We start from the raw sequence: 22,596 nt of genomic DNA, 5'->3' as shown, positions 1-22,596 counted from the left end.
TATATAAAATGTCTCCTGCAAATCCACCAGGCCAGATATGTGATAGAATTAAGATTCTTGCAATGGGACTGTGTATTTTCTGGCTTTCTTCGGTGTATTTCTCCTCTGCTTTCTGTTCTCACTGTTGGCAATACAAGAAGAGGGTTCATAATCCTAAGCCAAATTAATATAAACTTATTGGGTTTCTGTAACTGCTATATTAAAGTTAAGATGTGTAATTAAATTACTGCAATGATGACTAGTAAGTGACATTATTATCAATATATTGCTATATTTGCTAGTGAAATATTGGTAACAAGGGACAATTGTTGAATTTTATTTACACAATAAGAAAATAGGTGAAAATTTAAAAATTCTTATATTATTTGCATAGCATATTTTGTTGGACTATCTCTCTAAAGAGGGTGTTTCAGGTTCGTGAACCTGGGATTTCCATTACAAATGAAAGAAGACTGTGTTGTTAGCAGTGGCCATTTTCAGTTGGGCCAAAGTATTTTGAACTAATATGTAGACTTGGTTACTTTTTAAAAAAAATATTGAACACCTACTATGTGGAAGACATTATATTGATAATGTAAGGGATACCAAAATATTTAAATAATGTTACAATTTAAAAGTACCTTGAGAGAAACACCAATATGGGGAAATGGGAATTCAAGAGAGAGGAGTCTGAGAAATTTGGGGAGATCAGTGGTTGACTGACTTGTAAAGGAGAGTCTTCAGACACACCGGGAAGAGAGAAAGAGCATGCCAGGTAGCAAGAGTATTAGAAGCAAATGTATAGAGGAAGGAAAGGGAAGGCAATACATAAGAAAAGCAAACAAACAAAAAAAAAAAACCCACAAGCCTTTTAACCCATTTTCACTCAAATTTCAAAGAGGAAAGAATGCCTGTTTTTAAATTTACCGATCACTCACTGTTATGATCTGAATGTTTGTGTTTCCTCCTCCCCTCAAATTCACATATTGAAATCCTAGCTCCCAATGTGATGGTATGAGGAGGTAGGGCTTTGGGAGGTGATTAGGTCATGAGCGTAAAGCCCTCATGAAAGAGATTCGGGTACTTATAAAAGGGGCCCCACAGAGAGCCATGTGACCACACAATGAAAAGACACTGTCTACGAACCAGGAAGCGCTTTCACCAGATGCCTAATCTGCCAGTGCCATGCTCTTGGACATCCCAGGCTCCAAAGCGGTGAGAAGTAAATGCTGTATTTAAGCCACCCAGTCTATGGTATTCTATTACATGTAGCAGCATGAACAGACTAAGACAATCACATTTATAATGGGACTTCTTTCAGAGAAAAAAGTTTTTCAGTTAATTAAAACTCAAGAGAAAAAATATTGACTCTGTTCTTTAAGTATACTTAGCATAAAGGGTAGTTTTGTTGTAAATACTTACTGGAACTATGTAAGAAAACAGTTGCTCAAATCTTCGAGACACTGTAAGAGAACACACACCAGAAGTTGCTGGATCTGGCTCCTGTCCTGGCTCTGACTTTACTTGTGAATCTGGGAAGGTCACTTAAATTTGCTGAGTCCCATTTTTCCAGGGTGTGGGGTCAGTACGGGGAATTGAGCTAAATGATCTCTAGGATTCATCTCAGCACTAAATATTTACAAGTTCTTATTTCCAGCAATTGGAATTATTTATACATTTAAAAAAATATATTTTTTAGTGATTTCAGAAAGGAAGGGAGAGGGAGTGAGAGATAGAAACATCTATGATTAGAGAGAATCATTGATCAGCTGCCTCCTACACTCCCCACTCTGAGGATTGAGCCCACCACCCGGGCAGGTGCCCTGACCGGGAATCGAACTGTGACCTCCTGCTTCATAGGTGGAAGCTCAACCACTGAGCCATGCCAGCCGGGCATGGAGTTATTTATACATTTTAATGGTTAGTTTCTTTTTTTCCCCAGAGTCACTCCCAAATTTCAGTCTCCCAATTTCCTCTTCCCCCCAAAACCCACACATCCCCTACCCCCTTGCTGCTTGCTAGTATTTGAAACATTATGAAACTGATTTAAGTAGTTTGGATGTCATCTGCAAGATATCCTACATTTATCAAAGAAAGACACAAAAATGAATAATTATCACTTTTATGTACTTTGCACATGTATTTTACTTATGTGATATGAGATTTCAGGCGATCTGAAGGTGGGCTTATTTGGAGAGCAGTCACTCTGCACTCAGGAAGGGATGCTGAGAGTGTCTCTATGTTCTCCAAGGGAAACCCAAGGGCCCAGAGCCTTGAATTCAATTCACATTTCAGACGACAGATAACGTCAAAAAACAAGGAATAAGAAAAAGTATAAACACATTCATAAATAGCAAACATATAATAAAATGTATTATGCATTTCACCAAACAAATTTATTCTCATTTAATTCAAATGACGATATGAGGTATTCATTATTATTATCCCCATTTCACTAATGGGGAAACGGAGACTTGGAGGGCTGGGGTAAACTGCCCAAGATTAAACACTGCCAGAGCCAAGACGTAAAATGAACTCTAGGTTTACTCACTTTATTGCTTTATCATACTTCCCTGTATCATTTAATTTAATAGCAAAGAGGGACCACAAAACATGCTTGCTTGTAATGAGACACAAGTGTCTGCTTCATTATTGGTCTCATAATATACTTTTCTTACACTGTTAAAAGAAGAAAATGAGGTATTTGAAATGTTTCCCCTCAGTCAAGAAATAACCTTAACAACTCCACCAACATAGTGTATAGTCAGGACACATTCCCTGCTCTTGCCTTCCGTTTCCTATTTCTGTGCCCTATGGCACCCTTCCACTGCACAGCTAGCCCCCACCATTAGCAATCCCTAGAGGTAGTAGAATTTGCTATGGCTTCTAAACAACTCTGTGTTTATAGAGTGAAATGGTCCAAGAACACTTTCACTTGCCTAAACCTATTATATAAGATGCCATGTTTTCTTTCAACAGTTTAACAAATCTTGTCTTTTTTTGGTTGGGCCGGGGTAGGGGGAGTGGCCCCCAAATACACGTCTTTACTTTGTACTGTGTGAAAGTTTGAGCACAAAATATGATAGATGCCTTGGAATCCTTGATATCATTTCTTCCTTTTGAGCACATGTGGTGGACCAACAAGACAGGGTATTGTTTGCTTGCTGGAAGTGCATAAAGCTTAGTCGGCCAGGGCAATTTCCTAGTGCCTGACCAAAACACCTTGGCTGCTGCGCCCACGCATGTGGGAGATGTTTTTGGATGAGGATGATGGCTTGAGCCAATGATTGCTGAATGCCCTGTATTTGGCATTCTCCTTTACATGTAAATAGTGGGGAGAACAGAGCAGGCCTTCATGATTATACCTTTACTGACTGAGAGATTTTGGTGAGTAATCATCCACCTTATAGTTGACTACATTGTAAATTTTTGTAGGTTAATATCTTTTATCTTCTCATTTTAAAGTTCTGGTTGATGTTGAGATTTCTTTGATATTTGTTAATCAAATATCATGTTGATTTTTTCCTAAACTGCTCTGATGTATGAATACCGAAGCATCTTTTTAGCACACATAATATTTCTCTGAGATTACTTCTTGTATTTTATTTAGCTTTATTTTCTTAACTAGACCAAAGTTCTTGAGAGAATGTTTCATATTCTCAAGACTCATTCATTTAGTATTTGTTGAGTGCTTAGTGCAGTGCTGAGGGTAGAACAAACATTTATTAACTTCTTGATTAAATTTACTTGGCTATTGGCTGACTCCATGGAAGTAATAAACAGGTTTTTAGAGTGGGTTGATTAGCTCAGTTTGTAAGAGCATGATGGTGTCTACGGGGGGTGGGTGGGTGCTTGTCTCTAGATGGCCCAATTTGATTTATGATGCTGGCTATTACATTCAACCAACCACTGCACAAAAGTGTGAGTCTAATTTCAAGAAAGAGACTAACTGATTCAATAGTAAGAAGCAACATCCTAAGGGTATACCCACAAATGGTGGTTCAGGAATAAGCCTCACAAATTAAATGCTTAAGAGAAAGTATAATCCTATATAATAAAAGGCTAATATACAAATAGACCAAATGGTGGAACGACCGGTTGCTATGACGCACACTGAGCACCAGGGGGCAGATGCTCAACCCAGGAGCTGCCCCCTGGTGGTCAGTGCGCTCCCACAGGGGGAGCGCCACTCAGCCAGAAGCCAGGTGAGCGCAGCAGCGGTGGCGGGAGCCGCTTCTGCCTCCGTCGCAGGCGGACATCCCCCCGAGGAGTCCTGGACTGTGAGAGGGCGCAGGCCAGATGAGGGCCCACCCCCCCAGTGCACGAATGTTGTGCACCGGGCCTCTAGTAATAAAATAATTTTTTTTCCCTTGGGAGTTAGGATCAGAAGCAAGTGGGAGAAGAATTGATTTTGAAGCGGTATAAATTGACCACATTATTACGAAAGACTTCCTAAGTCCTATTAGGAAATTAAAACTTTGCCTCATGGAAAAGAATAGGGATTTTAAGCAGAGGAGTGGCATGCTCAAATTTGTGTTTTTAACAGCCCAGACTGACTGGGCTGGAGGCTAGGTAAAAACCAGAAGTGTAGAGATAGGATATTAACAATGAGGATTGAAGTAGCTAAATGCATTTGAGGGTTATCAACAGGACTTGGAGTCTGGTTAAATGCAGGACTTGGGGTCTGGTGAGGGGGGAGGTGAATCAAGGGTAAATGTATTTCTGACTTGGGTCAGTAATACTACTCACTGAAATAGGAATCCAAGCAGAAGCAAGTTAGGGAAGAGAAATTAATGAATTCATTTCAGCCTTGATCAGTGCAGATAGGACATTCATGTAAAAATCCCCAACAGACATTTCCTGTTCATAGTGAGTTTATAAGCAGCTGCACATTTTTATAGGGGCTGGTTTTTATATTGCTCTTTTTAAAAATATGTTTTTTAATTGATTTTTTTTAGACAGAAAGAGAGAGAGGAAGGAAGAGGGATAACGAGATAGAAACATCGACGAGAGAGAATTATCATTGATTGGCTTCCTCCTGCATGCCCCGCACAGGGGATGAGCTTGCAACCTGGGCATGTACCCTGACCAGGAATGGAACCAGCGGCCTCTTGGTTCCTGGGTCGATGCTCGACCGCTAAGCTACACTGGCTGGTTATTGCTCTTTTTTTAAAAAAATTATATTTATTATTGAAAGTATTACAGATGTCCACCTTTTTTGTTGTTGTTTTTTTCCCCATTGAAGCTCTCCTCCCTGCACCTGCACCTCCCAAGCCTTCACCACACTATTGTCTGTGTCTATGAGCTATGCATATACTAGTATGCATATAAATTCCCCAGTTAATCTTCCCCCCACCCTCCCGCATCCACATTCCTTCTGAAATTCATCAGTCTGTTCATGGTTCTGTCTCCAGATCTATTTTGTTCATCAGTTTATTTTATTCATTAGGTTCCACAGATGAGTGAGATCATGTGATACTTATCTTTCTCTGACTGGCTTATTTCACTTAGCATAATACTACACAGCAGTTTTTATATTGTTCTTTATAGTCGACATTACTTATTTGCTTAAATAAAGGCTGTGTGGGTCACAAAGGCATATAAGATATACCTCATGCCTTGAAGAGATCAGGGCATGGAGAGGTAGATAACACCCACACTAAAAAAAAAAAATTAAAAGAATTATGTTTGCATATGTATGCATTAAGTCCTTTGAAATGAAGCCTACTTTTGCCATTATTACTTTATTTATAAGCATATTGTTCAGGAAAACTAGAATTGAAAAATTCTTTCTACCATTTTTCACTAATTTGGTTGTTTCATTTGGTATACTATGTCACTTTTAAATGAGAGAAATAAAGAGATTATTATAGAACAATACTGATTTTATGCCTATCTAAAATTAATGAGAACCATCACACAATAAATCTGAGTATGAAGACCAGCATTGTCCCTGAAGATGGCTCTAAAGAATGAGGCTGGTTAACCTGTACTCTCATTGGACTTATAAACCCAGGCACTCTGGGTACCAGCAGGTTGGACATTTATGTCTGTCATTGTTCAACGATGCTGAGTTTACACAGAATAAAAAAGCAGCACAATTGCTCCTTTGACTCTGAGATAAATGCTGTTTGAATAGTTGTGCAGTTGGCACACAAAAAAATCATTGGAAGTGGGCTACCTTCTAACATGTAATGCTGAAAATGTAGTCAAGTGCTTAATAAGACTCCAATAGGAGTTGTAAATCTATGGTTATTTAAAAGTGCAAATCTGGTATATCTTTCAAGTATTAAAAACAGACATTCTCCTTGGCAGCTGTCAGAAGAAATGTGTCTTAGCAAATTTCCTGACTGAAATAAAGTATTCAGCATTTACTTAAAGATTTTGAAGCTATGGCCCAAATTGTAATGAGCATATTTGTTACTGGCACTGAATTCTTTCTTTCCAGGAAACAGATGTAAGAGCAAAGCTGAAAAGTGATAAAAATTTCATTCATCATCAGTGTAGAAAACCATTCATGATACATTTTCCTTTATACTCATGTCATTCAAAGCACACATTTTACCAACATTTCTTATTCATACACAAAAACAATCAAAGGCTAATGCTCTCAGAATGCATGCCTACATATTGTTATAATGGCCAACAGCCATTGCTAAACAATAATATCTATATCTTGAATGTCCTAGTATCATAATGCTTTTGGCTGTGCAGTAAACCCAACTGAAGTTTTGAACTGTTGATGGCAGTTAACATTCAGATAAAACTTGAAAATGACAGCTAGCTAGAGGAAAGAATGATGGGATTTGGCATCAGTCAAAATCTCAGCAAAATATAATATTTTGTTCTAGATGCTTTTTAAAAGTAAAAGCCTCTCAACTCAGGAGTTGTTTGGGGTCTTTCCCAAGAAAGACTGAGGAGCTGAAGAAAGATCCATTACTTATCCAGTCACAAGAGGCTACCTCCTTTAATTGACTGAGTTCTTACTCCGCCTGGCAGTACTGGGTTCTTATTCCGCCTGGCACTATTCTGCTCAATCAATCAACCATTTCAGCCAAATAAACTCAGTTGGATAATTTTTTTGTTTTGGTTTTGTTGGACTTGATCAACTGTTGATATAAATTTACTAAATCAGCTGGCTCTGACTCACTATCTAGGCTTATTAGAGGCCCACAATAGAGTTAAAAACTACATGCAATTCATTTTAGACCAAATAAATGTATGTGGATATCCGTGCATATACACAAGGCTCTATCTGTGCTTCTTACTGTTGCTTCATCTTTAAGTTGGAGTAGGAAGTTTTGCAACTTTTTAAACCTTGTTCATCTCTTATTAGCAGAAGGTAACTACAATATTGCCATTGATGTGATGTCGTCATCATCATCATCATCATTACTTAGCTTAAACAGTGGAAAATCACAGAGCAAAGCAAAGGAATAAAGAATATTTATTTTTATTCCTTCCCGTTTAAGGTTAAAAAATTAAAAATCAGATTTTTTTCTTCCTAATTGAATGGCACACTTCTGCTCTTGAACACATGGTATATGTCTTTGTTTAACAACAGAGTGTCTGGTAACTTTCAATGAAAAGTCTGTCAGCTTTTACTGCTGCTGAAATTACAGCTTGACCAAATTCTTCAGTGAACTTGATATAGAAACCCCTTCTCTTTCTTCCTTTTTCACTCTCCCTCTCTCCTTCCTCCCTTTTGTTTTTAAACAAAATCCAAACATAAAAATGCCATTTTCCAAAGTATACCCTGGGGTACTCATTCACAGCTTATTTTTAAATCCAGGGCAGATAGTCCTAAAAGTTGATCAAAGAGACAGAGGACCTGTATTGTTATGATAGATTTAAAAGTTTAAGATAATAAAGTTTGAGAGTAGAGTGATGATGGGGGAAGTAATATGTTATTTGATACACAGAACCCATAAACGTCTGAGAAGATTCTGTAGGGGGATATAGGAAAAATATGGTAATCCAGGGAATTAATAAAAATGAAAGTCTAAATAAAATAGAAAGGGGGTTGGTTTGCATTTCCACATTCACAAGTTTGGGATGTGGGAATTAATATTGGATGGGGAATGAACCACCTCATTAGGATAGTGTCTGAGCTGGTATTAGAATCACTCGTTTATGTCACAAATGACTAAGCATTACGGATAAGAAATAGTATGGCATAGCAAGCAGTTTGGTGGTGGTGAATAGTAGACTCTGGAGAGGGGAATAATTTCCCAGGCTTATAAGTCAGAGGTTGAGTCTAGATGCTTATTAAAAGTGGGCATATAACTTAAGGTCCAAAGTGGGGCATTTAAATATATATACTAGGAGCCCAGTGCACGATTCAAAATTGTGCGGCACCACTCATCCTTGAGTCGCCGGTCTGGCCCTGCCTCGTTCCCCAGGCCCTGCAGCAGCAGCTGACGGTCGGCCCTGCCTCCCTCTCTGTACCTTGAAGCAGCCACGGCCGCTGCTGATCAAGCTCTCCCCCAGCGCAGGCGCGTGGAAGCCCCTGCCACTCCGCCCCCAATGCTGTGCGCACACCTCCTCCTGTCCGGTAGACCCGTTACAGCGTCCTGGTTAATTAGCATATTTCTCTAATATATATATATTTCAGAGAGGAAGGGAGAGGGAGAGAAAGAAACATCAATGATGAGAGAGAATCATTGATCCTGTATGCCCTCACACTGGGGATCGAGCCCACAACCCCAGGCTTGTGTGGACTGGGAATCGAACAGTGACCTCCTGGTTCATAGGTCAATGCCCAACCACTGAGCCATGCCAGCCCAACCAAAGTGGGGCACTTTTAAAAGTAAAAGTGAGTGCTATTAATATTTATGCTGAGTCAACATGCATAAACTGAGCTAATCTCAGGTAAATTGGATGTATGTCAACCTACTTACGGGCAGAACACTGTGAAGCAGTCCTCTCTGAAAAGACTGCATTAGTGGTCATTTTAATTGCTGTTTGTATGGCTCTTGCTGATCAAGCTTAGAGTTGGCCCTTGAGTTATTAGACTATCTCGAGTCAAGGGGCATTTTGTAGTCTATGTTTAGAAATTTTCTTGTAATACTGTCTTCATGAAAACTAGGTCAAAGAATTGTGATCTTCTCATCATTTTTATCACTTACTAGAGGCCAGGTGCACGGATTCGTGCACCGGTGGGGTCCCTTGGCCTGGCCTGTGAGGATTGGGCTGAAACCAGCTCTCTGACATCTCCCGAGGGGTCCCGGATTGTAAGGGGGTGCAGGCCAGGCCAAGGGACCCCACCGGTGCTCGATTGGGGCCAGGGAGGGACCTTGGGAGGGCTCCAGGGCGTGTCTGGCCTGTCTCGCCCAGTCCCGATCTGCCAGACCCCAGAAACAAGCTAACCTACTGGTCAGAGCATCTGCCCAGTGCACATCATAGCGACTGGTCGAAAGGTCAAACGAACAGTCGGACACTTAGCATATTAGGCTTTTATTATATAGGACAATGTGTTAGACATTGCACTGAGTTAGAATTATAGTGTAGAATTATAGAATGAGCATTAATGGAATTCTACTTATAGTTTGATGACATATTCCAACTTCTCCTTTCCCTTTCAAGTTCTTAAAAATTTTAGGAAGTTTTAGGAGAAAATTGTTTTTAATCTGTATCTCTTCTAGGAGAAAAGAAACTTTTTAACCTTTTAAAAGGTTTTCAAAACATTGTCTAAAATGTTAGACAATCTACTATGACCAATACTAATAACATAATGGCAAATTTTATCCTCCCTCCAAGAAGTTAATTTTATTATTGAGTGAACAGGATTTATTATACTTTTAGTTGTTGTATAAAGTCTTCTCAACTATCTGTGGTAAAGGACCAGACTACTTTACAATTCACTGCAGTCTGATACTTTTGTAAAATTTAAAAAAAAAAAAAGAAAGAAAAAAAATCCATGGCAATGTCAAAGTGCTATAAAAGTTTCTAAATTCTTGCTCTTAATTTCTATACTTATGACAGACCAGCAATAAAGTTTTAGGATCAGTACCAAACCAAAGACAATGTTTTAGCAATGGCTAGACTGTCAGAGTTGCAAAATAGCCTTATTTTTGTAACATTGGTTTTTATCGAGGTATAATTTACATAAAATAAAATTCAGAAATTATTAATGTTCAGTTCAATTATTTTGGACAGTTACTGCTATGGACAGAATGTGTCCTCCCAAAATTGACATATTAAAGCCCTATCTCCCAATATTATGTATTTGAAGGTGAGCCTTTGGGAGATAACTTTATTTAGATGAGATCATGAGGGTGAGCCCTCAGGATGGAATAAATGCCCATATAAAAAGAGGAAGTGACCGGGAGCTTTCTTTCAACCATCCCTGTGAGAACATAGCAAGAAGGTGATTACCTGCAAGCCAGGAAGAGTTCTCACCAGGAACCAGGCATCTTGGTCTCAGACTTCTAAGCCTCTTTGACTTAGAGAAATAAATAATTCTATTGTTTAAGACATCAATATATGGTATTTTGTTATAGGAGCCTGATCTGACTCGAGTGCATGTGCCTGTGTATCCACCAACCAATAGAAGATTTAGAAGATCTAAAATGGCTTTTAGACCCATCCATACTTTGGGGTATATCAATATTTGCTTCTTTTTTTTTAAATACATTTTATTGATTTTTTACAGAGAGGAAGGGAGAGAGAGAGTTAGAAACATCGATGAGAGAGAAACATCCATCAGCTGCCTCCCGCACATCTCCTACTGGGGATGTGCCCGCAACCAAGGTACATGCCCTTGACCGGAATCGAACCCGGGGCCTCTCAGTCCGCAGGCCGACGCTCTATCCACTGAGCCAAACAGGTTTTGGCAATATTTGCTTCTTTTTATTGCTGAGTTTTATTCCATTGTGACACACACATACACACACCATTTCCATTACTTGTGACTTAGATGCCTTCAAGGCCCATTCTTCCCATAATTCTACTATTTTATAATTTAAGAAGAATTCACCTTAACTGTAATATTGGTTTCTTATACTTCAAGTTTCTCCATACTACAAAATTAAATACTGAGTCATTTAAGAAAAAAGAAATAAATCACACATATTTAACCTGGTTATTAAAATCTCTCATCCTCTATCCACAGATTAACCAGAAATCATATGCCCCAAAATCACCATCTTGGTTGTCCAATAGCTTATCCTGGTACCCATTTCTATCACTTTGCTAGATTTTCCTCTTTGTGTGTCTACCTTTTATGGTAATACTAAAGGCCCAGTGCATGAAATTCGTGCACTCAGGGGGGTTCCCTCAGCTCGGCCTGTGTCCTCTCGCAGTCTGGGAGCCTTCAGGGGATGTCCAACTGACAGGTTAGGCCCGCTCCCCATGGGCCTAAGCTATCAGTCAGACAATCTTAGCACTGCCGTGGAGGCGGGAGAGGCTCCTGCCACCACCACTGTGCTTGCCAGCCATGAGCCTGACTTCTGGTTGAGCAGCGCTTCCTTTGTGAGAGTGCACTGACCACCATGGGGCAGCTCCTGCATTGAGCGTCTGCCCCCTGGTGGTCAGTGCATGTCATAGCAATCAGTTGAGTGGCATTAGCATATCATTACATATTATGCTTTGATTGGTTGAATGGATGACTGGTCGACTGGACACTTAGCATATTAGGCATTTATTATATAGGATACTTCTGTTATCTCCTGCCACTTCCTAGGCACCTTCTATTAATTTGTTTAAATCAATACTAAGTAACTGTTCATTAAGTTTCTTATAGATGTCAGCCTCAGAAAAATGGAAAACATTAAGATAATTATTGCCCTATCTGCTACTCACAATTACTGGGAGTTATTATAAAATTGTTTAGATGATGTAAATAATTTTTATTCTTTTTTCACACAGATATTAATACAAAATAATATTCAACTGTCATTTCTCCCCACAGGGTTGAAAATCTGAATAATGTCCTATGAGATGGAATCATAGAGCTCCTTCTTCAAATGTAAAAGTAGCACTTGTGCCATAACCGGTTTGGCTTAGTGGATAGAGCGTCGGCCTGTGGACTGAAAGGTCCCAGGTTCGATTCTGGTCAAGGGCATGTACCTTGGTTGCGGGCTCATCCCCAGCGGGGTGTGTGCAGGAGGCATCTGATCGATGTTTCTCTCTCATCGATGTTTCTAACTCTCTATCCCTCTCCCGTCCTCTCTGTAAAAAAAATCAATAAAAAAAATAAAAAAGTAGCACTTGTAAAGAAGTATCATAGATACCTTCTGCTGAGACTTGCCTGGAGATGCAAGTGACAGAGATGATCCCTGGGTAACATTTGAACTTTGGAGTCATTTATCCTTTATCAACGTACTTTCTGCATATTGTTTTTGATTTTGTAACATGACAAAGTCTCTATAGAGTTTAGTTAAGGGATTTCTATGCTAATGATAAATAATAGAAATTATGAAACATTTTGTGTCATTTTTTTCCTCCACATAGTATGAAATAATTGCCTTGATTGTGTTTTCCTCTGAGTTTCCACTGTAACTACGGAACCCAAGAACACTGCAGTAGCTGTGATCTCATAGAAATGTATCACTTTTGCCCTTGCAAATAGAGTGCTACTGCAGAAAAAATTTTATGTCCTCATTGCTTTGTCAGCCAGTAGAAATAGCTGAAAGTATGTAAAGATGGCCCCTATCTCCCTTTCCCTTCCACATTTTACACAGTTGCATCTAAATGAGGGAACCTAAATATTATTCAGAATCTTAGGTGCAAGGAACCCAGAGAAAGATGTTGCTCTGCAGGAAAAAAGCACATAATAGAAGGCTTAGTTGCAATTCGAACACACCAGTCTGTAATCTCTACCATTGGGAGAATAGAGGAAAGAAAGCCAGCGAACCCCGGATTCTTAGAAGAAAGCGAGTTTAAGATTAGACAGTTCTAGTCTTTTGAATAAATGGGGGGGGGGCATGTTCCAAGGCGGAGAAACCATACTTAAAAGATTCATAAGTGAACGAGGATGTCACATTAAAGAGACTTAAAGTAGTCTGGAATGCTGAGACAGTAGAACAACCAGAGAAGGGACTAAAGATGAGGTGAGAGAGATAAGCAGAGCCAGATGGCTAAAGGCCTGGCAATCATCAGCTCATTAAGAAGTGTTAACTCTTATTCTGTAAATTATGGAGATTCACCACAAAGTCTGGTAGTTCTCAGTTTCATCTCCTCCTCATTATGACTAGAACAGGAATTTCTTCTCTTTCACTTTTAATTTCTTGTTTTGGGAATGAATTTGGAAAGATGCTCATGGCACCAGGCCCAGCGGCACAGAACCTAGGAACATTCAACTTTTATTCCTTCCAAGTCACCAAGAAAAATGCAAAAAAATGAACATATTCCTACCAAACTGAAGCAAACAAAGGCCCTTGTGTCATCAGGCAGCCCTTGATGCTGAATTGTGCTCATTTAAGAGTTTATAAACACAAACAATATACTACTTTTTGCAAAATGTTGGTCAGAAGAAAGATAAAAGGATGAAATGTTTTTCACATCCCCTAAGGTAGAAATAAAAATGTTTGGCCCAGCCAGTGTGACTCAGTGGTTGATCATTGACCTACAAACCAGGAGGTCACGGTTCAATTTCTAGTCAGGGCACATGCCCAGGTTGTTGGCTCAATCCCCAGTGGGAGGGGTGCAAGAGGCAGCCATCAATGATTCTCTCTCATTGATGTCTTCTCTCTCTCTCTCCCTCTCCCTTTCTCTCTGAAATCAATAAAAAAATATTTTAAAAATGTTTGAATTTTTGCAACATTTCAACTGATTAAAAGGTCGTTAAGGCCACCAAGTTTTTTTAAAAAGAGCTTATTAATGTAACAACTCCTAGGTGCACTCCTAAACAAGGGTTAAATTGGAATGACCCATTAAACATCACCTTCCTCTCAAGCTGAATGGTTATATTTGCTGTAACTGAAAATAAGAGTCCCAGTAATTACTCTCTGTTCCCCACCCTCGATGCCAGGCAGATCTTTCCTATATCTATCCTAGGCCCATGCTATGTAATTCACACACATTTTACATATGTATGTGAATAATAAATACTTGCTTATCCGTGAATGTACAATAGCACTTCATGACATAGCACTGTTATTATCACCTTAGCTTTCTTTTTCTCAGAAAATACCTTACTTTCACATCATTTCTCTAAATCCATATTGTTATCTTTCTCTAACATTTCTTCATAGTTGATTTTAAGAGTTTCATCTTGCATAGGTTGACATTAATGCAAATCCTTTTCTTTGGAGAATAATGTATGTTAGTAGGCCATTTAAAATAATAATTCTAAGTAATGCGCTTATTCCCAAGAATGCTGAAAACCTAAAATCAACTGCTGTTTTAAAAACATTTTATATCAATTAATAGAGGGCATATAAAAGAAAACAAATATACCAAGAGGCTAAGTAACTTATTCATGAGCCTCACTTTGATTACAGCCTTATCCAAAAAGTGAATTGAGGCCACTTTTCTTCCAGCTCAGTCTTTTCCCTCAAACCCTGCTCTAACCCCAGGAAAAAGTGCTGATTTTTACCCTTCTGTATTCAATTCTTCAATTAAAATATGAACTTTTAAACCTAAAAATTTCAGTGGAGCATTGGTAAATAGCAGGAGCAACACATATCCGAGGGTGTTCACGTTCCTGGCATGTGAAGGCCCACAGAAGAGGGCTTATTTTATATTGGTCTTTTGTATTTTTACATTTGACTGATTGAGTCAATGAAAACCAGCCCTAATTGTTGCTTTATAGGCGAACGATGTTTTCCATCACTGGCACATACTGAACTAAACCTTCGGGGAGTAAAACAGGGTCGGGCTGCTGTTTTCTGTTACTCTGCAAATCAGAAAAAGATTGGTAGTTCTGATTAATCTTTTATTTTGTTTAGTTGCCTACACAACACCCTGCCAAATTACTTTATAATAAATAATAAAAGTCACTGAGAACTATGTGTTTATTCTCACCACCAATCCAAATAAAAGACTTTCTGTAAATGAGTTATTTCTAATAAAGCACAAAGCTAGAAGAAAAATATTAAAAGCAAATTTGCTGCATGGTTTTCTGTTAATAGAATGCACAGAACTGGAGAGTATGTTCAACTAATGGTGATGTGGTTTTAAAGGTTCTAGAAAATCTAAAGGCAGAAAGCAATTCCAAATATATCTCTTCATCTTATAAAATGACATTTAATGAGTAAAACTTACTATTAGAATAAAATGCAATGCTATTCAGACTCTCCACAACAGTAGGCTTCAGAAATATAATTTGTTGGGTATGATAGAATAACATTTTTTAAGTGCGCTAAAATAAAACAACCATTAGTCTCTAAATGAAAAAAGGACTGCATTTAAAAGCAAACAGAATGCAATGTTGCCATACAGACTTTCTCAATGGGAAAATGAGTTAATGAGATCATTCTTATGCAAGAACATGGTGAACATCAAAGTACGATTACTACTAAGCACATGTCCAATTCTTTGCAAAACACAGAATTGCTTAGTTTTGTCATTAATGTGTCCTTAGTACCACCAATCACTGCTCTCCTTCTTACAGATGAGAAAGTCAAGATGTAAAATGATTAATTTTTTTTAACCCAAGATAGCAAATGAGTCCGCAGCCAGGGCGAGAGTCAGCGCATCACCAGAGAGATTCTTATTTGGGACCACATGACTGCATCTCCCTGTGTTCCTAGCTGGAGGGATACAGCCAACTCACTGAAACATGATGACCAAAGGATTATTAGCAAATGTGACATCTGGAAGTTGTTTCAATAGTGCAGGATGTTAAAGCAACTTGTGGGGGTAATTAATTGATTTAGCACATTTAAGGGAAGTTTCTTCTCAATTACAATACTTACTGGGAAATAATGGCGTACTAAAGAAATAGCATTTTTTCCATGGCTAGAGTTACCAATATGCCATTTCTTTCTCCCTCAGTGGACGACGTAGGCACTTAAGTTGAGGGTTTGAGCTATAAAATGTGTCTTAAAACACTGGTCAATAGGATATTGGATAACTTTCTGGAAATTTTCATAAGATCTGCTCCTAATACATTAAATTATATGGCTTCAGATGTATTTAGTTATTTTGCTTAACTGTTACAGTGACTTCCCTCACCTAATAACTCAAACACCTCTTAAACTACTGAACAACCATTAGGATATGCATTGATTCTATAAGCTGCTGGTTACAAGCGTATTTTACACAGTCAAGAATTTTTAGAACTCAAAGGCTTCCTCTATTATTTATTAAATGGCAACTTTGCTGAGGGACAAAATGGTACATAGGGTTGAGCATTAAAGGCAACAAACCAAACCCAGACAAAACAAAACAAAGAAATAATAATCACGATACATCTTGTGGCAAAAAGAGTTATTTAAACATGCTGTGGGGGCTGATATGTTTAATTGGAGTCTAAAATAATTGGGAGATAAATGAATGCTATAAAAAAAGTTTCTAAAAGCGCTTAGATCTGGGTGAAATTAGACTAACTTCTTGACCAAATTGTAAAAGACTTATTGGATAATGAGATCAGCCTTGGTTCCTGAGAACTTATCCTACTTTGTGTTCAGGCTAATAATTAAAGGGAAATCAAGACAAAGAACTGGACAAAACGCCAGATGCTGAATTAGTTGCTGAAGTGAATATTTTTGTGAGACAAAGATAGTGTCACCTGGAAATGCTATCCTAGTCCTTCTTAATATTTTATCATCTTCATCCTGGGGAATTCACCACATTTCGGTCTAGTCTCAGGGTTGCAGATTTAATAATTTAGTCTCTTTAGTGTTCCAGACTTGGGCAACATAAATTCAAACCAGCAGATCTCACAAAATATCATGTAAAGAACTGGAATGTAAATTTATTCACTCACTATAAATATTCTAACTCAATTGGAGGAGGTTCTCTCCCATGTAGAAGACTAGATTGTCAAACAGTAAGATGTGGGTAAGGACAAGAAAATCAAAATGCATACAAGCCTTACATTTTGATGAGATGATGAATCTGTCTCTGTGTTAGGGATGCCCAGGCTCACAGGACACCCTCTCCTTACACTAAATGTGCCTGGGTGATTGTTGTTAAATTTATTTCCTTTTGCTTCAACTCTTGCGGATAGCTCCCCAACCTCCTCTTGCCAGTTTCTTTTGACTGGCCAATTTAGATATATGTAGTCTTTCAGTTGAGTTACAATAAAGTGGAGTTCTACTTTTATATTGATTTTGTACATGTCTTTTCAAATCCGTTTGTATTAATTTAATTATTGAATACTTATTGGAAAACCAGTTTTTAGTGTGTTGGGAATTAGGAGAGGTTCAAACACCTGAAACATAATATGCTTGGGGAGGAATGGTGTTCATTGAGGATGTAAAGATGGGCAGAACTGGCTGATCAAGGGCCATTTATGTCTTGCTGCTAAGATGAGTCATATCTTATAAGCATTCAGGGAAGGAGGTGGAAAATGGAAGGTTTAAGTAAAATGTGATTGACATAATCATGGGGAAATAAAAGAGAACAAAGTGGGAGGTAGCTGAGGACATTCATATAAACATTGATTTTTTTTTTTTTTTACTCTGCGCAAAATATGCATATTCTGTGGCCTAAGGAAAAAAGCTAGGAGGAGCAGGTAGGAGTCACATCATGAGGGCCTTGTACAATGTGCTCAAATAACTTGAGGTAACATTAAGTAAATTAATTATCTTAGCAGATTTGCCTTTTAAAAATATCTCTAATGTCAATTTAAAAAAGGTATATTAGAGGAATGCAAGAAAGAAGGAAAACAGATGATTTAAACAGCTTCCATAGTAATGCAAGTAATAAATGTTGATGGCCTGAACTTGAGGCAGTAGTGATGGAAGAAAGGACACACATTTGAAAGATCCTAAAGAAGTATGGAGTCCAAGGTTGATTGGAGAGGGGTAAAGAATAGAAGATCGTTTGGGAAACTGGGTACATGATAATGCTTTTCATTGTCACGGAAGCTGTAGAGTGAGCAACAGGATTTGAAAAGATGCTATTTGTTTTTGACTTGCGCTTGAGATACCAGTTAAGTATTCATGGGATTCAGTAGAGAGCTGGGGTTTTGAGTCTGGCCCTCAGAAAGGATGAATTTTGTAGGTAGAGATTGAGACCCAATATTTAGGAGATTGTTGAGAAGGAGTGTGCTGTGATAGAGAATGTGCAGATTGAGAAGATCAAAGCATCAAGTGTTCCAGAGAAAGAGCTCATACGTAACAAAAAAAAAATGGGTGGAAGAATGGGTGTCTGCAAAGGGAAAATAGGTAAGAGTAAGAAGTAAAAGCTGAAAAGTGTACAGTCATGGGGGTTTCAAGGAAAAGTGATCTACAGAAGAGATTGATAAGGATGAAGAATTGAGATGACAAGTGGTAGCTACTGTTTTAGAAGATAGTCAGTGAAGGAAATTATGAAGACATGACATTGATTGACAAAGAGACAGCCTCTCCAATGAGCTTTAGTAATGCTTGTGTATGGCCACATTTTAGCACGTTTGCCTGCAATTCCTGACCAGATGCAAAGCTTCTTGAAGGCAAGGATTGCGTGTAATCAGAGAATGGCCTTGAGTGCATTTGACATATTTAAAGTGCTCAATAAATATGTGATGAACGAAGGATGCAGAACTGAGCAAACATTCTTTCAGAGCTGAAAGTAGTTAGTAGAAAGAGGCTACGTGTAACTGACAAAGCAGTAACTGACAAAGTAGGAATGCTGATTTTCTTCTAGGATGGGATCCAGATCACAGTTGGAAGCTTTTGCTTTTGAACAAAATACATTTTTCCTGCCTCTGAAATACAAAAAAAAAAAAGAGGTGACATTGGGTTGATATGTGAATTAAATGTGTAGATGTGGGGCCGGAAAGCCAGGAAATTTATTCTGGATAGCCTTGCTTATTTAGGGATGGAGGATGCATTTGTTGAGTGGCTAACAAATGCCCGGCTTATACATTTCTTCTTATTGATTCATTTGTGAATCTATATTCATAAGAGAGATCTGCCTTTACTTTTATATTTTTGTATAATGTTTATCAGGTCTTGACGCCATAAAATAGATTTAATTGCTTTCCATATTTTTTTTCTATGATCTGGAACAAATTATATAGCATTGAGTTTACTCGTTCCTTTAAATCTTTAAATAATTCACCAGTAAAACAAACCCTGGAGAATTTGGAGTAATTTTTTGAAATGTTTTCCATTATGCCTGTGGTCATTATTCGATTCAGATTTTTTAAATTATTATAAATTTTTATTGTTTATATTTTTCACAAAAATCATCCATTTCACATAGTTTTATATACTTATTATATACATTGGGTCTTGCATACTGTAATCTCAATGCATTAAGGTTACATTTTATTCTATTTGATTTTTATACCCTTTCTCTTTCTAATTCTATTTATTTGTTTTCTATTTTTTCTTAATCACATTTTCTAGAAATTTACTTACTTTTAGTTTTATTGCCAATAATCCATGGGCTCATGAATTCTATTTTTTCCTGATTTTAATCCATTAAACATTGCTTTTAAAATATAATTTTATTTTTATTTTATTCTTAGTAATTTTATTTTATTGTTTTGCTAATTCTTGTTTAATAATGTGTATGTATAAAGTCATTAAATTCCTTCTGAATGTTGGTTTTTGTCATCTATTCCCCCAGAACTGCTTTCTATTATTTCGTTTTTTGCCAATAAGTCTTGGATCATCCTTTTATTTTAATCTGTATCCTATATCATTGCAGCTATTATAAAGTAGCAAAAAGTTGACTTTTTCTACCCTGATCTGAAAAGCTTTAAATATGAGAACTTAACTGCTTCATTTTCAGATTCACAGGTGATATTTGACATTTCTTTGTCAATACTTTACATGCTTTATTAATATCTCTTTTCATTTTCACTTTTGCTATATGAGCTATATCTGATGTGCTTTTAAAATTATTTTCCATGCATTTAAAAGTTGATTAGAACATTCAAAGTTTCATGAAAATAGATTTTTTTAAAAAAATATTTATATTAATTGTATAAAGGAAAGGAGTGGGAGAGATAGAAACATCAATGATGAGAGAGAATCATTGATCACCTGCCTCCTACACACCTCACACTGGTGATCAAGCCCGCACCCAACCTGGGCATGTGTCCTGACCAGGAATCAAACCTTGACCTCCTTGTTCATAGGTCAACACTCAATTTGAGCCATGCCAGCCAGGCAAAAATTGATTTTTTAATTCTAATTGTTTTAATCATCAAAAAGTGAGCCTGTACTTTTCCTTCTTATAAAATTTAGAATAAAATAATTAGATAAAATGCAAGGCAGAACTGAAAATAGTTATTAAAAGTTGTTAGAAGTAATATGGGAAAAGTAGACTATTTTTTCGCACAATTTTTTCTTTTAACCTCTTTTAACACTCATATATTAACTATAAAACTTTGTTAAAAAGAAAAAAGTATATCAAAAGAACAATATAAGTAAAATAAAAAGTATAGTGATTTTATTATGCTTACAACTACCACTTGGTAACTTTGCAAATAATATCTAAGATGATAGAACTCAGTTCTTTTTATTATTAAATTATATTTTTATTTTATATATAATATTTTCAAAATGATTTTCCTTTGGATTCACTAATACTCTATTTATAAAAGATGTATTTGAGTTTTCATATAGGGTGTCCCACACACTTTGAATAATTATAAAAGCAGTATTTATTAAAATACATTTCATTTTCAAATTTGAGCTGTCAGCTGTTAAAGTGTGTATACATTTTGGGGGGACACCCTCTATTTTGTTAGGGTAGTGAATGCAAGAGAATGAGGAGGGGAGAGATATCACTTTTGCAACCTATGAGTCAGCTAATTGTATTTTAAACTTCTTACACAATGCACTTAACTTTCTTCCCCATGTTCTTCTCTCATGGCACTGATTGTGAATTCACAAATTCCTTCATATAAAAGAAAAATTAATATCATCGCCTTTGTCAAAGATACCTGAACTGCCTTTTCCTAGATACTCCTTTCTCTGATCAAGAATTTTCCCCTCCTCTGATGAAGAATGACTCTTTTTCCTGCCTTTTTTACTTTGGCCACTCCTACCTTAGGATAACCTTTGACTTCCATGCTTACTCCTGCCCCCTCTGGTCAACAATCTGTTTATCTTTAGGCTCTTAGAATTCATACAGCACACGATTTTAAAGAACAGAGAGAGAGAGAGAGAGAGAGAGAGAGAGAGAGAGAGAGAGAACAAACCACATCTTCCAAAGTACTTGATTTGAACCTAACCATTAAAAAATAAAAATACACACACACACACACACACACACACACACCACCACCACCACCACCACCACCACCACCACCACCACCACCCTGAAACATAAAGCCATAGCCAAGTTCAGACATGTTACAGGTGCTTTTACCTATACTATCTTACCTATAGATTAACTTGTTATAATTATCCTACATTTACTAATGAAGGATTTGGTTCAAAAATGTCATGTGGCTTTTCTAAAAAAATTTTTTTATGATTTAATATATGTGGCTTGTAAGTATAAAGGAGTTTTTCAACAAATTTGTTATATAATTGTGAATAATGTAAAGAAAAAAATGATAGGTGTGTATTTGGTAACATCGTTTTAGAATACTTTTGAAGCTCTATGGTTGAAGTGCTTAAAAAGAACAGAGGGTTCCCTTTTCTCCACATCCTCACCAGCACTTGTTGTTTGTTGATGATAGCCATTCTGACAGGTGTGAGATGGTACCTCACTGTCGTTTTGATTTGCGTCTTTCAGATGATTACTGACTTTGAGCAGGCAGGGGAGGGGTGGAGGGTGGGGGTGGGTAAGAGATCAACCAAATGACTTGTATGTATGCATATAAGCATAACCAATAGACAAAGACACCATGGGGGTGAGGGCATGAGCGGGGGGGTTGGGGGGGGCAACGGAGGGATAAGGATACATATGTAATACCTTAATCAATAAAGAAAATAAAAATAAAAAAGAACATTGATCACTGTGAGATAAATTACTTGAATGAATTATGGAGACTAGGTCTGACTTTGTGCAAGATGTGCATTCTAAACTGAGGCCATGTTTACTGAAATATCTGAAATCAAACATATGTCCCTAAAACCGGAGGACCGATTTCCTTCTGAAGACCAACATCTCATCTACATGAGGAATTCATAGTCCTTCAAGTAATATTACCTTGATCCTCCTATATCAATCAAAGTAGTAACCTCAGCCTTTTTTGTTGTTGTTGTTGTTAATCCTCACCAGAGGATATTCTTCCATTGATTTTTAGAGAGAGTGGAAGGGAGGGTGAAAGAAAGGCAGAGAGAAACATCAATGTGAGAGAGACACATTGATTGGTTGCCTCCTGCACACACCCAGACCAGAGCCAGGGATCCAGCCTGCAACCAAGGTACATGCTCTTGACCAGAATTGAACTCAGGAACCAACCCTTCAGTCTGCAGGCCAATGCTCCATCTACTAAGCCAAACCAGCTAGGGCATTTTTGTTTTGGGTTGTCGTTGCTGTCTCTTTCTTCTTTCTTCCTTCCTTCCTTCCTTCCTTCCTTCCTTCCTTCCTTCCTTCCTTCCTTCCTTTTTCTTT

This window comes from Myotis brandtii, unplaced genomic scaffold, assembly GCF_000412655.1.
Source record: "Myotis brandtii unplaced genomic scaffold, ASM41265v1 scaffold123, whole genome shotgun sequence".
NCBI lineage: Eukaryota > Metazoa > Chordata > Mammalia > Chiroptera > Vespertilionidae > Myotis > Myotis brandtii.
This window is presented reverse-complemented; position numbering follows the sequence as displayed.